The 20,606-nt window shown below is 44.0% G+C and overlaps 1 protein-coding gene across 1 annotated transcript in view; it reads right to left on the bottom strand.

The window, feature by feature from the left end:
• The window catches only part of zic4 (zic family member 4), a 98,050-nt gene that overhangs the window by 53,663 nt on the left and 23,781 nt on the right, over positions 1-20,606 (bottom strand). The window contains exon 3 of the transcript XR_009936423.1: positions 4,460-4,551. The gene's annotated coding sequence lies outside the window, so the exon portion shown is untranslated. The remainder of the gene's footprint in view (positions 1-4,459; positions 4,552-20,606) is intronic.

Genomic DNA, 20,606 nt, shown 5'->3' with positions numbered 1-20,606 from the left:
TAATTCAGCCTTAATAAAACTGTGGTTTGGGAGTAAGGTGGCGTGGGGATTAAAAGTAGAGGGCCATGTATAATCTTTCAATCCATATTTGTCTGAAGGCCTAAAATGCTTTGCCAAAAACCCCAGCATCAAAAGGTTGTCAGAAGCCATCAAAGCAATAAGTGAGAACCAGGGAGGTGGGTTTTTAGATGCTATGAAAGAGGTCATTTACATCAAAAAAAGACGAAAAGAAAACATATCAGGAACATATTTTCCTTACCATGCACATATTTGATGGTGTTTTTTTTCCATCTAACCTACACCAACTACTTGAAGAGGACAAATCAACAAATCCCAACCCTAATCTGCCTCCCCTTCCGTCCCCATATTGTTTCCAACCTGTCTCAATGCCAGTGCCTCAGCTAGACCCAACCGAATGCTGAAAATGCCACTGCTCCGTGTTGTGCTCCACCCTTCCTTTGGGGTTACAATGCAGGGAAAAAAAACAAAATCAAAATCAAAAGGTACAGCCTCTTACAGCGTGTTTTTACACTTATTTGGTTGGTGACGGTACACTGGCTTTGTATACAAACAGGCTTATCAGGGCAACCCTGAGCATCTTCACATCTCCAAAAGGGTGAAGTGGAGGATTTTGCACCTACGGCTGTGTCGGAATGGCATGTATAAGTTGTGATTGACAGCAGATTTCTGTCAAGGCCATCCATGACTGGTGCCAGTGGTTGCCATGGTGGAGGTGAAAACACTTGAAGCATCATAATATCCACTGGGAGCACATTCCCCCCGCCTTGGGTAAGTGGCTTTGCGAAAGCTGACGCCTGCCAGTGCCGTCAAGGTTGTTGTCGCTGGCAACTCGTTTTAAGCGGCGACTCGTGGTGTCAGAGATGAAAGTTCCAGAGGAGAGGAAGAAGAGGGAGAAACGAGACTATGAGTAAAGAAGAATTATGGCTAGTATGTGTGTGTGTGGAGGGGGGCAGTCGGCAGACACCTACAAATGAGTTTTTAAAATGTTGCTTACATGGGAGCATGGCAGAATATTACCTAATCAGTCAAATCCTCTGAACCATCCTTAACTGTCTGTGGGTCTGGTTCACCCCACCTCACTCTGCTCAGCCTGTGGGGTGCACCCCGAGGGGAGCCGGTGATCCACTCACCATGACTCCGGCTGGGGCTACCCCCCCCCCCCCCCCCCCCCCCCCCAAAAAAAAAAAAAAAAATCACACTCTCTACCTTTTTAAGTGTATGCATCGGGCTTGTTCCCCTCTCCCTTAAAAAAAATATTTTATTTTAATATATAAAACGGGGGGACGCTTTACCCTCAATTAAAAAGTGTGCCAGAGAAGCTGCATGTTTTGCATTTTCCAACAATGTAAGTGTTAAACTGAAGGTGATTTTAATAGGATTTGCTGCAGTTGGTAAGAAGAGATTAGCAGCTTTACATCACGCCAGCACCGATCGAAATGCGGAGAAGTGTGTTTAATCTGGCCTGGATTAGCAGTTGAGGACTGTGAGGAGTGAAAGGACGCGGAGTTAAACCTGAACATGCTCGTCCACCGCTCGCTCTCCCCTGTCCCTTAAGTGCCTCCAAATCAAAGGTAACTCCACTCAGTACCTGAGATTAATATTGTATAGTTGCGGACGCTTTATTGCTGTGGGCCATAGGCAAATCTTACATCAATATTCCCCCCAGGAGAGATAAGGCATCATAGTCTCGGTTACGTCGTCCACCAGACAATTTAAAACTGCGACAGCAATATGACTCCCGTCTGCTCCACAACAGCAGTTTCTCATGGAGTAACGCTCAATATTCATAGCTCTGATGACCCAGTTTTTAGTTGCACCGTGAGTTTATTTGACACGTAGGAATATGGCTATAGGTCCCCAAACAGCATTTGAGGCAAACTAATCATTTATGCTTATAGGATTGTCTATGGATGGACGGAGAGTGAGTGTTACTGCTTGTTCAGGGCTTATATCAGCACCATATCAGCGGAAATACAGATGGTCTGTAGACTGTAGCATAAGACTGCTTTTAAAATATCCTCACCGAAACACAGTGATGTAATGTCCATTATCAGGCAAATCACCTTAACAATGATGGATCCCCTCTGAAATGGTAAGACTAATGAGTATGACAGTCACGGCGTTATTCGAGTTTACTTGCTCACCACCCCTTCCACTTCACACCCTTCTTCATTACTGAAATTGGTACATGTCCAAAAGGAAGGAGTGTGTCTTGCTCTCAGTGGGATATGCCAGCTCATCGTTCGAGTTCATTTCAATGAGCCAAACTGTCAAGAGCACTTTTACTTAAAGTCAAGGAAATCTCTTTTTTTTTAACCTCTGACCTTCTCTTTGTTGCGATCCTTCACTTTTTGTCTCGTTTGTTGCACTGCTGTTGCTACTTTCATACAAACTCAAATATTCAAAAGTCTAAATGTGTATTAAGCACTCCAGCATGGTCCACTCTCTTGTTTATTCATAGTTTCCAAGGTAACTATGGTCTCAAAACCTTAAATCAGTTTGGCCCAATCTACAAAGTCTTTGTTGCCAACCAACAGGCATAAACAAGCCACATTCCTCCATGCTCGGACATTACTCCAGACAGACTAAGACAGACTAACTTCTATGAACTGCAAAGAAGACAAAGAGCGTGGCATCACCATCACCTGCATAAAAGCATGTGCCTCTTCCAATGATAGGTCAGAAGCAGACATTAGGAGGCCATGATTCACTTAACCTGTCCTGGATGCAGTGGCGTCATGCCACTGACTCACTGTAGGCATGTGCCCACCCAAACATAATCTGGGGGGAAAAAACTGTAAGCAAGTGAACAACATATCTGATGAATAATTTAAAGGTATTGCAGTCTAGGACTGTGCACTGGCGATCACGATACATGGGTCACGATACAATACTTCACACGATATATTGCGATACAAAACATATTGCCATATATTGCCACTTTTAAATGTAAGATATAAACATAGAGCTGGAAACACAATCTGCAGTGTACCACCTGGACTGTAGAACATGTATAATTAAGCAATAAGCCCTGAGAGGCCGTGGTTTACACTGTATAATCGAACAGCTAAGGGGCGTTGTTAGGCACGACGCGAAGCGGAGTGGCTCGAGTGGCTTATTGCTTTTCTAAAACAGTAACTACGTTGATCTAGCAAGATTTCATGAAACAGTCACAGCAACGAAAAATGCAACGCTATATTCATAGATAATCATTCTTCCGCCAAGAAATATATTCCCTCCTTATAAATGGTTGCCATGCAACAACGAGATGCAGCCACTCTGACTTTTGTTCCTAGTTTTGTGGTAGCGCATTACTATACTGTAGAACGAAATGCGGTCAAGGTGTGAGGCTATTGTGAAATTTACAACGCCATCGTACGCGATTCAGCCAATCATAATCAAGGACCGGAACTATCCGTTTTAGAATATGTATTTGTATATGTATCATATTAATTAAGCATTATTGCACGAGTGGGAGTGGTGTTGTTGGCCAATATCGCCACGGCTGTGGTTCGCCGTGGCACGAAGCCGAAGGCGAACCAAAATAGAAAAAATAATAACCTTTCTCTGCTTGTTCTGCTGTAAGTGCAGTGATTGTTAATTGTGTGTCTCACTAGCAGTGGAAAGAGGCCCTGTATGTTGCACCTCCTGGCAGTTCCTCTATTGGCTCACAATGATTTATTTTCAAAAATTTATGAAAATTTGTGTCATAGTCATCTCCCTCCCCATGGTTTAGTATGGCGGTACACTAATCTGGTAGCCAGAAAAGAAGAGAACACATATGAAACATAAGGCAGAAATAACGAAAAAAGAGGCATAAAATGCACAGTGCTAATAGCCGCTTAAAGTTTTAAGATAAGATAATGAGGACTTCACAGTAGCCCACTGTGGCATGGTTGCATGTAATTGTGTCGTATGATATCATTTTCAATTGTTTTTTTTTTCTTCTGGGACACACTAAGCTGTTTGGAGCATGTGTGCGTGCATAGGCCTCGGCTGTATAGATTGCTCCTTGGCCCAGAATAGCATAGGACCAGCCTACTGTATGTCTATCGGCCTTGTTGGAAGTCTGCACTCTTTGAATGCCGTTCTAGTTCATTTTTGATTAAGTGACCAACAAGCTAATATCTCATCAGCACCTTACAAGGCAATTTTAGCTTTGTCTAGCACCATTTCAGCCAAATTCTATCATCAAAAGATAATTATTAGACTTTCTAGTCACAAGTCAGAGGCCGAAATCATTCGGGTCAAAACTGCAAAAACATCCCAATATGCCAAAATGACAAGTGGCCTCAGTGGTCTCTTGCACTACGTCATAGCTTTACCAGTTTGTTGATTTGGTTTTTAGGTCTAAAAACTTTAAAAGAAAACAAAAACTTACCAGCCGTCACTGGAATGATGTCCGGTTTTGGTTCATAATGGATTATTTCAAGCCTACCTTTCAGCTCTGTCTCCAGGGCAGCCTCCTCCTGATGTCCAGAAGTACCATGTAAAGATTGCAGCAATGGTCGTCACTGGCTTGTCAAAGCTCTACAAAAAGCAGCGGAAAATATTTAATGACAAAAAGTTAGAGAGCCAATGTGAGCGAAGTGCGAGATTACAACCGATGAATCAACCAGTAGTCGATTTTTATGGGTGCATACTAATGATTATCTGTATAAAGCCAACACAAAGATCAATGTCATAGCTATACACACCATGCAATTTGCCAACTTCATTTGTAAATAATGAGGCAAGCTCAGTTGGTCAGCACTAATAATAGCCTACTTTCATCATTCTGTAAAGACAATCCATATACTGTATGGCTGCCAAAATATTCACAAGCAACAAAAGAACTCAGGTGTAGGTTCCCTGCCGAATCAAAGTATCTGCACAAAAAAGGTTATTGTTCCAAATCCAGCCGCCACTGCCGTCATTGCTAATCAGATACCATTAAATACTGGAAAGGTTAATGTTGGCAGATGGAAGTTCAGGGCCACACATTGAGCCACATAATGCAAAGGATAAGGTCTAGCATACATTCATTGCCATATTAGCCACCACTGAGCATAAAATGCTCTTGATAGATTTCTACTCGAGGTTCATCAGTAGGCCTATTTGCATTCCACTTCAGCCCTCTCTGACAGTCAGCTTCAGGTATGCGAGCTTTAAGCAGTACTCGACAGCTTTCAAACTGTGGGTGAATGTTGAGAGCACATTTCACCCGTCGTGCCTTCCCAGTAATGAAATAGGCCTGCTGAAAACAAGATAATATCTCCACCGAGGGACTGTATCGCCTTTAGCGCTGCATTTGATGCCTTAACTCATGTCTGATTGAATCCCTCTGTGTTCATCAAAGTGCCCCTGTGTTCTTGACACCACCCCTCCTAGTTTAGTCTCACCTATCGCTGATCATTGGGCCTGATGCCCGGTCCTCTGAAGATGAAAAGCCTGTGGATTTACGGGTGAAGTTAGTGATTGCACACGGCAGCACCAACAGCTTACAGGCCGGATGCTTCCGTCTGTGGAACTCTGATTGATGCAAACACCCAAACGAGCCCATCTCTCAGACTTGATTAAACACCCCAAATTGTATCGTGCATTTTTTTTTCCCAGGAAGCTAAACCAGGATGTGGTCCTCTTGCGGCGGTTAAATATATAATTCCTTCTGTAATCAAATTTTCACGTCATATTATGACAGGTAATCAAGTGTAGCCTTTTTTTGCATTTTAGATGTCTGGACAGACGTATCTAACTGTATTAAATCCTGCATAAAAGATGCATGAAATTAATGATGTTTCTATTAAAATATCCCAGACTCCCATACAAATGACAGAGGACTCCCACTGTTTATTTGTTTTTGGCGAGCTATAGATTGTTGCCCGGAGCGTTAAATAATTATGATTGGGGAGGGGCGGGATGTTACCAAAAAATGTAACAGCATTAAGATCAGATAAATTAATTTGTAATGAAATGGGCTTATTTTGCATGACAGCTGGCAAGACCTATTCAGCGGCAAATGTGAGGGAGGCAGGCAGGCCTAGGGACCGCACACAAAAGAAACCATCAGCCCCAGCACGAGAGGGAGAGTGTGCAACTGACACATCAACAAAACAAAACAAAAAAATCCTCCCAGTGCTCTGCGCATGGACGGACCGGATCAATTACGGAAGGCCACAAAGACAAGGACATGTGCTTCAGCCCTCCGAGAATCATGCATCTCATTCCGTGCAGCCTCCAACCCTTGACACAAAGTATGCATATGGATACATTATACAACACAGCAGAGAACCACCCGAATTAAACTGCTACAACCTTAGGTTAATGTCAGTCATTTCTATATCTAGCCACTGTGTAATGTTTTCATCATGTTAGTATTGACTTTGTGAACAAGTGATGGCACTAGACGACTAAATTTCTGCTCTCAGTTCCATGCCTGCATTCATAGATATCTATAAATATCTCGCTATTGAGATACACCTCGTCTAGCACACTCATTAAGCAGCTTTGACTGAATGAATGTGAACACACTCTATTGGTACTAAATTCAGCCTTGAGACAGCATGTGAAAAAACACCACCACACACACAAGGTCAAAAGTCTCATCTGTGCTTCTGGCCGCCGTTACTACCCCACCAGGACGTCCACGAGTGCAGCATTCCTGCACCAATGCCCCTGCGCCATGTCTTCCCTGCTCACCGGAAGTGTCTTGCACCTCTGGGTTTAGTCCCTCTGACGAGGTGCGTATCTGTTGTACAACCCCCCCCCCCCCCCCACACACACACACACAACCCCTCTCAAACACCAAACCCCCCTCCTCCCCCCTCCCCTCCCCTCCCCTCCCCTCCCCGACACCACCCTGCCACCTCCCGGTGCCCGGGCGAAGAGGCTCGTCGCCTCCCGTCAGCGTCAAACTTTAACCTTTCTCAACTTTAATTACGTTGAGTAAGTTGGGAGCGTGCCGCCGCGCTGTCTCTCTGACTCATCCTTCCGAGAGCGCTGATGGGAAGTCCGCATGTGGACCCGAGTCCCCTGCTGCTTTTGCCTTACGCTGGCCGCACGCTACGCACTGCTGACGTACCCTCTTTTAGAAGCACAGCCGAGTGCCCTGCATACACACGCACACACACACACACACACACTCACACACACTCACACACACTTACCCAAACACGTATATGCTCTCTTTTTCTTGCTGAAAGGCATAGTGTTTGCATGCGTCAGTTGCAAAGCCAACATCGAAGGTTAATAAGATACAGAGTGGAGAAATGACTTAGTCTCTTTCAGGATGCAGGATAATGATGACTGCAACCCATGGTTGGGCAGGTGACCTTTTTTTCTGTGAGATATGTGCATGTGTTTGTGTGTGTGGGAGGGAGGGGAGTGTGTGTGTGTGTGTGTGTGTGTGTGTGTGTATATGTGTGTGTGTGCAACAGAGGGCATCAGATACTCAGAAGGAAACAGGACGAGAGAAAAGGTGATCGTTTGCTCGGCCCCTCTCAATGCTTACTCAAATCATGACAACTTTAAACTTGGACTCTGTTTCCATCTGGGTGCACTGCTCATTTTCTAATGCCATTTATTTCTTTATATTCTAAGGGATGCAATAGGACTGCCATGGGATAGATATTGTTGGTCTGCCCTGTTGTATTACTGTATATTGTAAGTGAAGGCAATTCAACCTGCATCAAGTCAGTGTTTATTGTCCATCCTTCCCTCACGATGCCATCTAAATAGATGTTCAATAATTAATTAACATGGCCTGGGACTAAGATGGTAAACAGACTAATTTAAACATGGTTTATGTGAGCCTCCTACTTCATTGGCTCTCATTGATCCACAAGCAGTCAATTGCAGCTCACACTTTGCCCTTCGATACAACAGGGTGTTCTGAAGAAAGAGTCTCGTTTTGATGATGAACCAAAACCCCATCCTCACAACAAAACCAAAATGGGAGTTACTGTGGTAACCACATGGACTGTCAATCACTTGCAATCAGTCCCCACCCCCCTTCCTCCTTCCTTGATGCCTCCAGATTAGGACCCTCACCATAGGGGTCCGCTACACACTCACTGGAAATGAAGAGCCACGTGGAAGTCTTAACTCTCCTGTTTGCCAACTTTTTTTTCCCAGAAACACCACCTTCCAACACACATGTGCGCACGCACACACACACACACACACACACACACACACACACACACACACACACACACACACACACACACACACACACACAAACACACACACACACACACACACACACACACACACACACATTCGTAGATGCACCCCCAACAATCATTGAGTGGCCTCTGAACCACTTCTCGCATCCACCTGTCTCTCTGCTTCCCTCCCAACCTTTCACCCAAATTCATAATATAATATGTGCCTGTGTCTCAGCTGCTTTAAATGTTATTCAGCCTTTCAATGGAGTGACTCGAGACTTGAACAAAGAGCATCACTTTATCATGTTGAGCAAACAATAACAAGGGTGGCTGCTGCACTGATACTCGGAGACTGTTTCATTTAGCCCACTTTCTAATTGAGCAAGACATTGTTGCTCAGCCCCAGCGATGCATAGAGATTAACATAAAACAGACATTTCCACTGATAATATCATGAGAAAGTCAAAGCCTAGTAATGCCTTCTAGGAGCTAGAATAATCTTCAGATTCACCCCGAGAGATTACGTGCCATTATTCAGTTATTGTAATCCCAACACAAATTTTCCCCTACAAGCCTCTGTCATGCCAGTTTCTTCTATTATCTATTTTTTGGGGAGGAGGTGCAGCTCATTTCCAATAATGAAAAATAATAATGAAATTGTGACATTATTACATGGGTGAAAAGCTCTATTATGATGAAATACAGTTAATGGTCTTAATTCACACATTAGTACCATATTTCCTTCAATGCTCGCAACAAAAAGAAACCTTTCAGCATCTGTTTTTTTTCCTTTGCATACCAAAAGTCATTCAAAAGGCAAGACCTTTAGCAAGGAGCTGTGAGCTATTCATTTCAGTTTTTAATTACAATGTTAAACCATTATTTGTTTCAACACCTGGTTAATCCATTCAGGCTTGTTTAAATCCTCCCTTTCTGTCCCAGGTGTGCTGGAAAGGCTGCGACGGGGGTGAATAGGTCTGCTATAACGGGAACATAATCAGGTCGGCCGAGTGGAGTTCTGAATGGGTCTCTGGGATGAGATCAGATGTTACACACTCCAGTTCTCAGATGAAGAGTGCTAGGTGGATTATGCCTGAAAAGAGGATTTAGTCAAGGATGTGTCCTCAACTTTTCTTTCTCGTTTTCTTTTTTTTTTCTTGCGGTAAGTATCATGAATAGCACCTTTCCTCTTCAGGGGCAGTATTAGGAAACTCAATCGCTAGCTTAAAAGCAATTGGCTTTGTTGTGCATTTCTCTGCATATATTTGTGTTGCGCTTTGGCTGATTGAAACCAAGAAGCCATGCTGTTTCTCGACACTATAGATGGGTCCTTCTTTAAGAGAACCTCTCTCCCTAAAGAAGAGTTCTTCATCTTTTAAGCTTCTTTTCTTTCTGTGCCCTTCACCCTCTTTTGAAGTTTAGGTTGTAGTTTGCTAATATACCTTTGTCTGTTATGATGTCATTAGCAAGGCCATAGTGGGAAAACTTGACCCCTGTGGTGCAATTGTCATGTCCTGCACATTGGGCTTACCTGCTTTAGGTACTTGTTTGAGGATGATCCTGTCTCAATAGGATGCATCATCACCACAGACAAAAAAATAGGACAAAGTCATGCTAAATGAGAGAAAGAAATAGGGGTGAGAGGTCTGTTATGGTTTCCGTGGTATATCCATTCAGCACCTTTTGCTTTATCCTTTAGACTGGACCTCTGTCCACTATGTCTCTATGGGCTTTGAGCACCACTACGAGCTGGAGGGCCCTCTGCCGAGGTATAGACCAGGCCCATGCCAAGTTCTGATTAACGAATTAAAGTCGGCTAATAACCCTTCACCATCCGCCGTTAAATGGATTAGGCTCTTCGTTGCACTTTCTTCTAACAAAAAAATTAATTAAGATTTAGATTGGGTTTGAGCGTGTCTCGACAGATCCACAGAATGCTCATGATGTTCTCCCATTTAGAACCAAAATATCTTAAGCTGCTTCACCAATAATTAGGACTAGCCACTCTTAAATATCTAATTATCCTTTATCCCCGTGTAATTCAATTTCCTTATTGGGCTTCCCCTCTTAGACTACAGCATGTATTTACATCAGAAAGGTCATTCCCTGTTTGTCACTACTCACTAAATAAAGATTAAATCACAATGAATTTCATCACTCAAACCACAAACATGGAGCTTTTACAACAAGTCAAGATTCCACTTCCACTAACAAGACCACATTTCCTTATGATTCCTCACTGACCCCTTTTCTCGACTCCGACTCTGTGACTCTGTGAGTGAGAAGACCTGGACTTCTTGAAAAGTAAGAACAGAGTACATATGAATTTAACCACCTGGCCCAGTGACTCTGGAATGTTGTAGCTGGCTTACCTTAGCTTTGCTGTTGGTGGGGAGCGGGGGCTCGTTCCCAGTGTTAATTTACTTAAAACAGCAGGGGAAGCCAGGCTGGACACTGACCATTACACAGTAGGAATGGGATGTCCAGCTGACTGTCCTTTTAATCGACAGCAGCAGGCTTAAGGAATTTAACAGCATGGGCCTTCTACCATAGTTTTAAAACACAACAGCGTTTATGGAAGATTTACGAGGCCAAGGAATTATTGGGGGCTTTTCGGCCCAAATCATCATTTAATTAGTCCCTGTGAATCACAGTCTTTTAAGAAGCTGACAAGACAATTGGAGGTGTCATCTTAATTATTTTAGGGGGCACACAGCAAAATGTTCCCGTGACAGACATCCACTGGCCTCGAACCTTGTAGTTTGAACTAAACGGGTTAAAGCAGCAGGGTTGATGTAATATTTCCCTCACCTGGTGCGGTGAGTCAACCTCTGCCATCTTTAAACTGAATCAGCGACCCGCAGGACGGTGTTTATATTAGATATAAAAAAGGCCTCTGCACTGTAATAGAGATCCAATAAAGAGTGGGGCAAGAGGAAGCAAATTTGTTGGAAGTGTAGTGCCGGTGGAACAACCCCTGACTAAAGGTCACATAGCACTCCGTCATCTGTAGCAGGGGCGGTTTCCTGCTCTTCCAAGTCCTCCTACTGCTGGGTTTGAGAACCCGCCAAGGTACACAGCACTGTGGTCTAAGAGTAAGTGATCTCTGTATCCACTCCAAAACATCGACAGGGAGAAGGCATCAGATGGGCTTTTACGTTTTCTTTCCCGAGAGCCAAAGAAAAGAAAGCATGAACTTTCAAATGCTAAAAAATAAATAAACATCCTGGAATTTTTATCAAACCAAAAGGTGGCGAAGTAAAAAATGTAATAAAAATTAAATGTGTTTTTTTTTTAAGAGAACAAAAGACAAAGTGCCTATACCACACATCCAACATTTATTTCTATTTTTTTTTTTTTTGGTCCCCTTTTCTCCACCTCATCCAGGTTTGGAAATGAGCTGTGAAAAATGCATTCTGGGATACTGCCCCGCTGCTTTGCTGATCCCTCCCTGCCGGACTGGCCCTGTCCCGCTACACCCCTGCTGACACTGCTTTCCTAAATCTGTCCTGATGCTCCGAGTCTGTCACCGCGTGCCCCGGGGCCACTCGACCCTCGGCCAGACCTGATCCCCGCACGGTGGACCAAAGCCAGCTGAACCGTGTAACTCCCTTCACGTCGGGCAGGGGCCGCGCCGGCATTGACAGATCGCAGACCGTGGTGGAAACACTGGCCACCAGTCCAACGGCATCAATTTCTACTGGTGGTGGGTCGCTCTTGGCATGAATAGGGCAAGCCCCAAATAACATCTAAAAGCCACAGGAGGGCAGCCAGATATGCGCGAGGGGCGGCCTTAATTTTCTAACCGGCGGACATCAGAGGTGTAAACAAAGAATGGCCCGACTAAATGGATGTTGGGAGATATTCTAACTGAAGGCAGCGAGACTAAAAAGCACAACGCACAAGTAATGAGCATGTTGTGTTTGGGGAGCGGAGTTGGAGTCCAACCAGCCTCCACAGTGTTCTCTGCTACTTGGCTCCTCTGGGAGCTGTTAGCGTCACCCCTGAGAAAACTGGAGGAAAGGCCTCGGCTCCCGGTCTCCCATCAGGACCCATTTGGGGTCCTAAGTGTCACCCATGAAATCAGGATGTTAGGGTGTGAAAAAAAGGGGAGGGACCGCAAGTAATTCTCATTATTGTTGGGAGTGTTCGTCATCCTCAGGCCTGTCCCAGGCTGGCTGGTACCACTCAGATGAAGGCATTTAGCCAAAGAAAGTATCCACAGTTCAACGACCCAGACAAACATTCCCCCCATTGAATTCTTTGGACCACAGTGCATCCTTTACATTTAAGTCCCACTCAAAACAGTGAACATGCTTGAAAAGGGGAATTGGGAGGTGTTTCTAATGTACGTGCTAAAATAGCAAATCGTAGGGTATGTGTTACACCACCAGCCAAGAGTGTGATATTCTTCCCCTCGCTTCAGCTGAATGTAATGTACCACTGGCTCAAGCTCGACTTACATTTGAATAATTACTAAGCGTAGAGATTTGATTGCGCATTAAAATGAATGTGGAGTAAAACCATAAAACGACCAATCAGTCAACTGCTGCAGGTCAAGAAACAATATGTTGTCAATTAAAGGAGGACCTCCCCGCCTCGCCTTAATCACATGCTTCCCTGCTCTGCCCTCGCAGCGAGAGGGAGAGAGTGACGGAGAGGAAGAAAAAGAGGGAGAGAGAGAGAGAGAGAGAGAAAGAGTCATGCCAACCCCTGGATTGCCACCCAGAGAATACCATCTCAATGGCAGATTTCTGACGTCCATAATGGCTTAATGTCTGAATTTGACAGCAATATTGAGGGGGGGTGATGTGTGGGATGGGGGGGTGGAGGAGGGGTGAGAAGGGAGGGGGGGTGGGGGGGGTGTAGAGGCTGTTCTAGTGGCAGCGTGGCCCAGAGGCTTTTGCTGTCATCGCTGATGACAGTAACTTTCTCCATGCAGATTAAATTGGTGTTTACAGATTTGCCCTGGGTGTAAGTTTTTCCCCCTGCTGAGATCCAGTGACATTGGCTGATGATGAGTCCCAGACAGGAGCAGTGGTGGCGGCAGCAGACACTGATGCTTACGCCTCCATCATGCGTGGCCTGCCGCTGCTGCTGTCGGAGTAGAGCGCTGCCTGACTACCGTCCCACCGAACAATGTCTGCTGAAGTGGTCGCCGCTTCTCTTGCCACTGTTACTACTGCTGGCAGAACCAAGTCTGATATGGAGGACTTATGTCACAAGAACCACATGAGATTCCCTTTGGTAGATCACACAATCTTCTATATACTGCCATCAACAAAACCATTAGTGTTCATTAGTAGTTAACCCCCCAAAAGTACCCCTTCATTAGTAGATACCCCTTTAAAAATGATTTGAAAGCAATCAAACAAATCCTAGAAAATGTGTTTAGCTTCCCACTGTCACAGGCATTGGCACATTCTCACAGACTCCACAAAAGGAGAGGACCAGTTCCTCTTTTGGAAGACTTGTTTCCACTGATGTTTCTAAAATACAGCTGAATCACAAAACTAATGACAACAAATAGAAATTAACCTACAGCTGATTGGTCTCGAGCTTTTGAAAGTGCTCGTGCTCAGCAGAGGTTGTTACAGCTGGACTGTAAAAAAAAAAAAAGTGCTTGGACTTGAAAGTCACTGGGGATTGTTTTCACAGATGCTTCTTTTTTTTCCTGAGGGTCCACTTCAAACGGGACTGGAATTTGACTTGCCGCACAGACCAGTGTTGCCGTTCATGTGAACCAATAGAAATCAGCTGAACCACTATAACTTGTAAAGAAGAAAAGGCAGGAGGTGGAGAAAGAAGAAGGGAGAAAGAAACAAGAATAAAAGACGTGTCAACAGTGAACAGGATTATTCATGGCCAGTACCCATCCAGAGATCTTATGGGCTGAACCAAACTAGGGCCTCCTCCATGTCCTCGAAAATGCCGTCTCCTTTGTGATTGGCTAAGTAATCATTCAGTGGTTGCAGTAGTGTGCACATCAACACACATATGAAGAAGGTCTGGTTAGAAAGAATCATCTGGAGTGCAATTTGAATTGTTTACTATAGAACAATAGCAAATAGTAATTACTGAACAAAATACATGTATTCACTCATAGTGACAAGTGGTGTAACCTCAATTTACCAATCGAGTATACAAATAACGCAATCAATCTTAACCCTGCAACCTCTTATTTTTGACTAAAGAAAGCAGTACTAGCATGGTTGGTTTCTTTACAGACCCTTTCAGAAAAACAAAAACAATGCTTGAACACTTCCTTTTGTTCCCAAACTACTTACACTGCATTAAAGTAACATTTGGAATGTTCAAACGGAAACCTTGTGGGAACAACTATATGATAATGGAATTCTCTTAAAACGGTCTATAGACAAACACATATTTCCTTTGTGGGCAAATATACAAACCTAAATACAAGTATGCCACGATATGCTACCCTTCACACGGCACTAAATTTGCTCACTTGAAATATTTTTCACACATCGAGACGCCTTTGTCCCTTGCTTAATGACACAACCTCAATCTAGCAGACTTTCATGAACAGAAATACAAACCCAGGCTGTGCTTATTCAATGGGTTTAAATGAGTGAAACCAAATTTATCAACAGACGGTATTCGTTACCAGGGGGCTAAGCAGGCCGTTATGATAAGAGGGCATAGGGCAAAAATGTATCACTTTTGATTGTGATTGGAGATTATTAAATAATCTTAAATAATTAAGTAACACCAAAGGGGGGACCTTCCCATCAGTTCTACATGTCCTTGATGACACCTGTTTTGTGTGGAATGTTAAGTCACACAGGTCTGTGAACTCCCCAGAAAGGTCTCCCACCAGCACAAGACAAGGAAGGAGCCTGTCCCTCCGGGACCATTCCCTGCAACACGACTCCTCATGTAACTCCTTGCGTGCACCCATGCAAGGGGAAAGAGAGGAGAACAGCACTAGTAAAACAGGACACAGTGGAAGAGATGCTGATTCCCTGCTTCCTTCTTCAATCAATGTGCTATGTTGGTCACAAACTGTATATAGGATGTGACTGTTGCCCTGATTGAGGTATACAATCAAAGGTGTAGACCTGGCAATGTGCCTAAACAGCCATCTTTACAGCATTCAATTTGCATTTATTAAAGTTTCACATTTCCAAGTGTGCATGAATTTTACTGATTAATGGGAGTCCTCTAACCCAAAAGACTGCTCCATACAAAGAACACTTTATTAACTGACTGTGTATTTGGCGTTTGTTGAATTTGTAATACAAAGTCCCATTTGTATTGCAGCTACAAATTAAATGTAAATGTAATCTTCGGATTTAATTGTCATTTTTTTGGGGGGAGCGAGTTACATCAAATCAACAGAGGAAAGCAATTCATTTGAAGACGCCTATACATTTCCATGAGGAATGCATTATTTAAGATGACGAATCAGTCAACCCAACAACATTAGAATGCAATGTCAATTGCAGACTTATTCAGATAAATCAAGCTCATTTTAATTATTTACTGGCTGTAGGCTATTTTATAAACCATTCACACAACTTGTTAGTATTTTTTTCTTACATACATAAAATTAAAAAATCATTCATGTTGTCAACTGACTAAAATACCAAAACCATGCCTGTTGGAGCAGTTTACACAAAGCCAGCTCAAGCAGAAGAGCCCAAAAAAGAAGCCCATTTCTTTAAGCATTGAATGGAAAACTGTGAGCTCTTCCTGAGCCACATCTAGGTATTAATGTTGTGCTGTAAACAGTGGTCTTCGGGCTGCAGCACTGGCCCCCGGCGTTGGATTGATCCACTTCACTGAGTCGGCGGGGGGGCTCAGGATCTGCAGGGGATCAGCGGGGCTCCAAATCAATAAGGTTAATAGATGTGGGGCCCACGCAGTCAGAGGTGAGCAGCCTGGCATTTTCCGTGCCAATGAAGAAAATTCCTGATGACGAGATGTCACTTTCTGGCCGCTGTATTAATGTCAGTCTGATTACCTGCAGCCACAGTGTCAGTCGATGCATTAGAGAGAGCCTCTGTGCACCGCCTATTAACTGGAATTATCTTTACCAAAGACTACATCCCCTGCCACCCCTCCTTTCTAAGGACCCCCCTCCACCCCACCCTAAGATTAGGACTTCCCTTGCTACCACATCCTTTCCAAAGGCCCCTGCAAATTGCCATCATTTTTTTTTCCCCTCCCTCTTCTGGCCTGATTTTTGATAATACCAACAGTTTCATAATCACTTGATGCGTAATTTGCTCTCATTTTGAATTTGCGGTGAGTATTTCCCTCTTTAAAGACACTCACTTTTAAATACCCTGTGTAGGAACACTCAGGTCCCATTTGTGAAAGGGTATAATTGCACAATGGGAAGAAAGGGCCTTGAGCTTCCGGCGAGTTCAAGAACAGCAATGCCAACGAGCATTCAAAAACAGCAACTAACAGGCACAATGCAGTGAGGGAACAAGAGCCATTATAAATCAGGTGACGATTTTTCTTAATATTAAACAAAGTAGCTGTGCTATTATAAATAAATGCAATGATGTGTGCAATAATGTTTGCAATAATGTGCATTTTTTATCTTTTGTTTTTTTTACCTTGTCTGTTTTTTGTTTTCTCCAGACTTTAGAAACATAAAGCTATACAGCACTCCACTTTGCTGCCCTTAATTAAGATTCAAACCATTTGAAGGAATAAACCCATAAACCCATGGTGCCGATGGAGATTATAATTTGGGGTTGAGGGTGATTTCACTTAACATAGTTCAGCGTGAGGAGGGCCTATTTTTGAAAAGACTGCTCTGGCATAGTGTGGGACTTTGTGAATGAAGTAACCCAAAATTGTTCCCTCTCGTTTGAGGTTTACCTAACGAGCTCGTGGAACGGGGAACACTCTGCACCATGTAATTAAACAGCCAGCCAGCAGCCGACTGCAGAGCACAGGAAGTCCACTGGCATTGTAATGTACAGGCGACCATTAGCATTTTAGAATAGGGCCCTTTTAATGTTTGCCACGGACATGGCCACCGCTCCTGAATGGGTGAAATGCAAATTGAGTGCTTGCTGTTCTATTGATGGCATGGTCTATGTACCTGGCTAATGTCACCGCAGAGAGCTATTGTCTGTGCATTGGCCAGGGTAGCAGGCCGGTGCCACACCTTCAATTATAAGAACACCTGCACAGGGGTGATTATCTTAAGGTAAGGGGAGGACCAGTAGAAGTCATGCTGACTTAAGATGTGATTCATCTAGAATGGAAGAGGAGGACGTATGGAGATACACAACCCTAAAGTCAGTCAGTTCTTGAATTTCCCCTTGGGGATCAATAAAGTATCTATCCATCTATCTATCTATCTATCTATCTATCTATCTATCTATCTATCTATCTATCTGTCACACACGAATAGGCAATAAACATGTAGGTGAAGTCAAAAACTGTTTCTTGTTCTTTTTTTCTTAAGTAGTCTTCATAGATCTAAAAGTAGAAATATGGCCATGGTTTTCATTTATCCACATTTCACCTAAAGGCACCAGAAACAAATCACCAGCCTATCCAGTGTGTGGGAGAGCTCATATGAAAAGCTCCAGTGGGTATGTGGGGCTGGACAATGACATACAGACCCCCCCCCCCCCCCCCCCCCACACACACACACCCACCCACTCCAACCCCAACCCACCTTCCGCTCCCTTTTAATAAATTGTTCGGGATTAGGGGTGAATAACATAAAGAATGCTCACTGCAGTGAGATGGTTCTAATACAGGGAAGCCAAAGCTCTAGAGATAATCGCTCTTTGAGTTTATTTAGATAATAACCATTACAATCCACTTCTTTGAACTTTGGTGGCACTTTAGACTTCAGGATCTGTACAAAAAGAAATCTATTCTCAGAGAATCGTTAGCGTTTCAGGCTGCAAGACATGTGAGTGTCATATCGTGACATTAAGGCTAATGTCAAATATTATTCATTAATCAAAGGGCTCTTTGAAGTCGATGGAAAACGAATGGCTTGATTTCTCTAACGCCTTATTCCATGTCACTAAGCTCGTCACCGAATACAAAGAAAAGAGAATTTTTGTTTCTCTCTCCACACAATTCGTAATTTTTGACTCTCTTTTTTTTGTCAGGCTTCACATCATTATACCCGACAGATCATTTAATCACAATTACAGAAAAAAGAAGCGTCACTGCGGATTTCACATTCGCATTAGCGCAACTGTGCTCACAAGCATGGTTGCTTTTTAATGACAAGAAGCCTGCACTTAACAAGCCCGTGTTTGCTGTGTTTATCTAGCTCCCATTCCTGAAGTTGGTGTCAGTCTGCTCCTCCCAGTGCTGTGTTTGGTCTCTGTGTGTGATTGGAAACACTTCAGAAACAGTGACCAGCAGCAGGTGAGGCCCGCAAAATGCGTTTGAAGTCTCTGTTCCTTATTGATCGCATGCATATTCTTGAAAATCAAAGGAGGCTTCAAAGGCATATCTAAACTCTTAAAGACCCTGCCCTCCCAAAACAGGGCATCAGTGACAGCGTGAACAAGCAAAGCAGGTGGTGGTGGTCTTAGCCTCCTGCAACTACACTCACACACACACACACACACACACACACACACACACACACACACAAACAGATTGACCACATAGACATTCTCCTTTGCTGTCTCCTCTTCAGACACAGGGTCAGCTTGGACTAAGTCAGGGCTCTGTTTGATTGGGTAATGTTCCTGCCTGCTAATGACATCCATATGAGACTGCTCGCTCAGATCATACACACAGCATCACAGCATGGACGACTATCACTGTTGAGGAACTGCAAGACTGGTTTGGAGTTTTAATAAACCAGAACTTCAGATGCTTATAATACATAAAAACATAAAATGGGCCACAAACTGCAGGATTTATACGAGTTGAAGAGGGAAGGAGGTATGCTATCCCAAAACCATACTCCTCACAAACCCAGAGTGTGCCAGAGTACAGGCACTATAAACAGAGTTTAAACTGGGAGCGAGAGATGGCTCCGTGGAAGGCCTTGGCCACAGAAATATGTTCCCTCCATCTTTCGCCTGTCCTCTCCTCTCCCTTCAGCCTATACTGCTGCTGCTGGAGTTTATCGGAGCTGTAGGGGAGCAGCGGGAAGCATGGCTGCCACATCGTCTCCCCACTGGCTCCCACTCCATCGCGTGAGGCTCTGGCCTCGCTCCTGTTGTGACGAAGCAGGGCCAAGGGTTGGGGCGTCCCTGATTTAACTCGTTCTCCGCAGTTATCAGCGTTTTTTTATCCCCCCCTTCCTTCTCCTCTTATTTCGCCCCGCAGCCTGTCAGCTTTTCCCATTCTCAAGAGCGGGCTAAGTGTTTGTGAGGAGAGTAAACAGAAAGAGCCCGCCATTCCACTGTTCCAAGAGATTACGTCTTTTCCCAGGTGATGTGGTTATTTGCATCCCTCTGCTTCCAAGGGCGTTAATCCTCACACCGCAATTTAGCCCGGAGCACTTTCTCCCTGCTAATGAGCAGTTGCTTATGAGGAAATGAAAAGAGTTGTTTGGGTAGGTGTGCTAGTTTTTTTTTAGCTTGTCTCTACCCTACAAGAACCTTCGACAAAAACAAATGGGAGGGGGGGGGGGGGGGGGGGTTGGGCAGCTGCTGATGTCTGCAGCAGGAAGGATGCATGTAGGAGGCTTTGAATTGGAACCGAAGGAGGTCCATCGCAGGAATCAGCATGCTAATGTATATTGCAAAGACTTTTTTTCCTTCCTCCATTTTTTTCCCCTTTTTTGCGCTTTGAGCGAGCTCAGAGGGAGCGGCCATGTTGATCCTAAATGTAATTGTTTTCCAAATTTAACGTCTCCTAAAACTGCAGGGGTGCATTCGATCCTGGACCGTGTCTGTGTTTCTTCCCAGTGAAGTGCCACAGAGAAGAAGTGATGTTCTCTCTTCCTGGCCTCCTACTCAAAGACATCGCTGTCTTGTTCAAAGGCACAGAAGCTGTTGTGCTGTCAGGGCCTTGTACGTTTAAATCTTAAGGACACCATTTTCTCTGGTCGGCAGTCACAACTTGTTTGACAAAAAGGTAGAAAATAAAGGATGTAAGTTAACTTTAATGCCATTGAAATGAATGGCTTGAGCAAGTAAGCACTGCCTGTCTGCTGAATGCCAGAGAACAAGATGGCTGACTTCTGCTCAGTCACTGAGGAGGAAAGTTCCGCCAGTCTTTTCTCTCAGCGTCACACAATGGACACAATGAATCCACTGACCCCAAAAATCCTTTTTGATAAGGTTTAAAGGATGTTTCTTGTCACGTTTTTATTGACTGTGTTTCAGTTGTGTGTGAGTGGATTTTTGTGAGCAGTCTACCCTGAAAACACCCATCCAATACAGCAGGTGTTCAAGTAAACAGTGCTGTGCCTCTTCCCTCCATCTGAATGATGAAAAGTTTAGTAGATCTCTCTTTTTA

The sequence above is a fragment of the Sardina pilchardus genome, chromosome 19, assembly GCF_963854185.1.
Source record: "Sardina pilchardus chromosome 19, fSarPil1.1, whole genome shotgun sequence".
NCBI classification, from domain to species: Eukaryota; Metazoa; Chordata; class Actinopteri; order Clupeiformes; family Clupeidae; genus Sardina; species Sardina pilchardus.
This window is presented reverse-complemented; position numbering and strand designations above follow the sequence as displayed.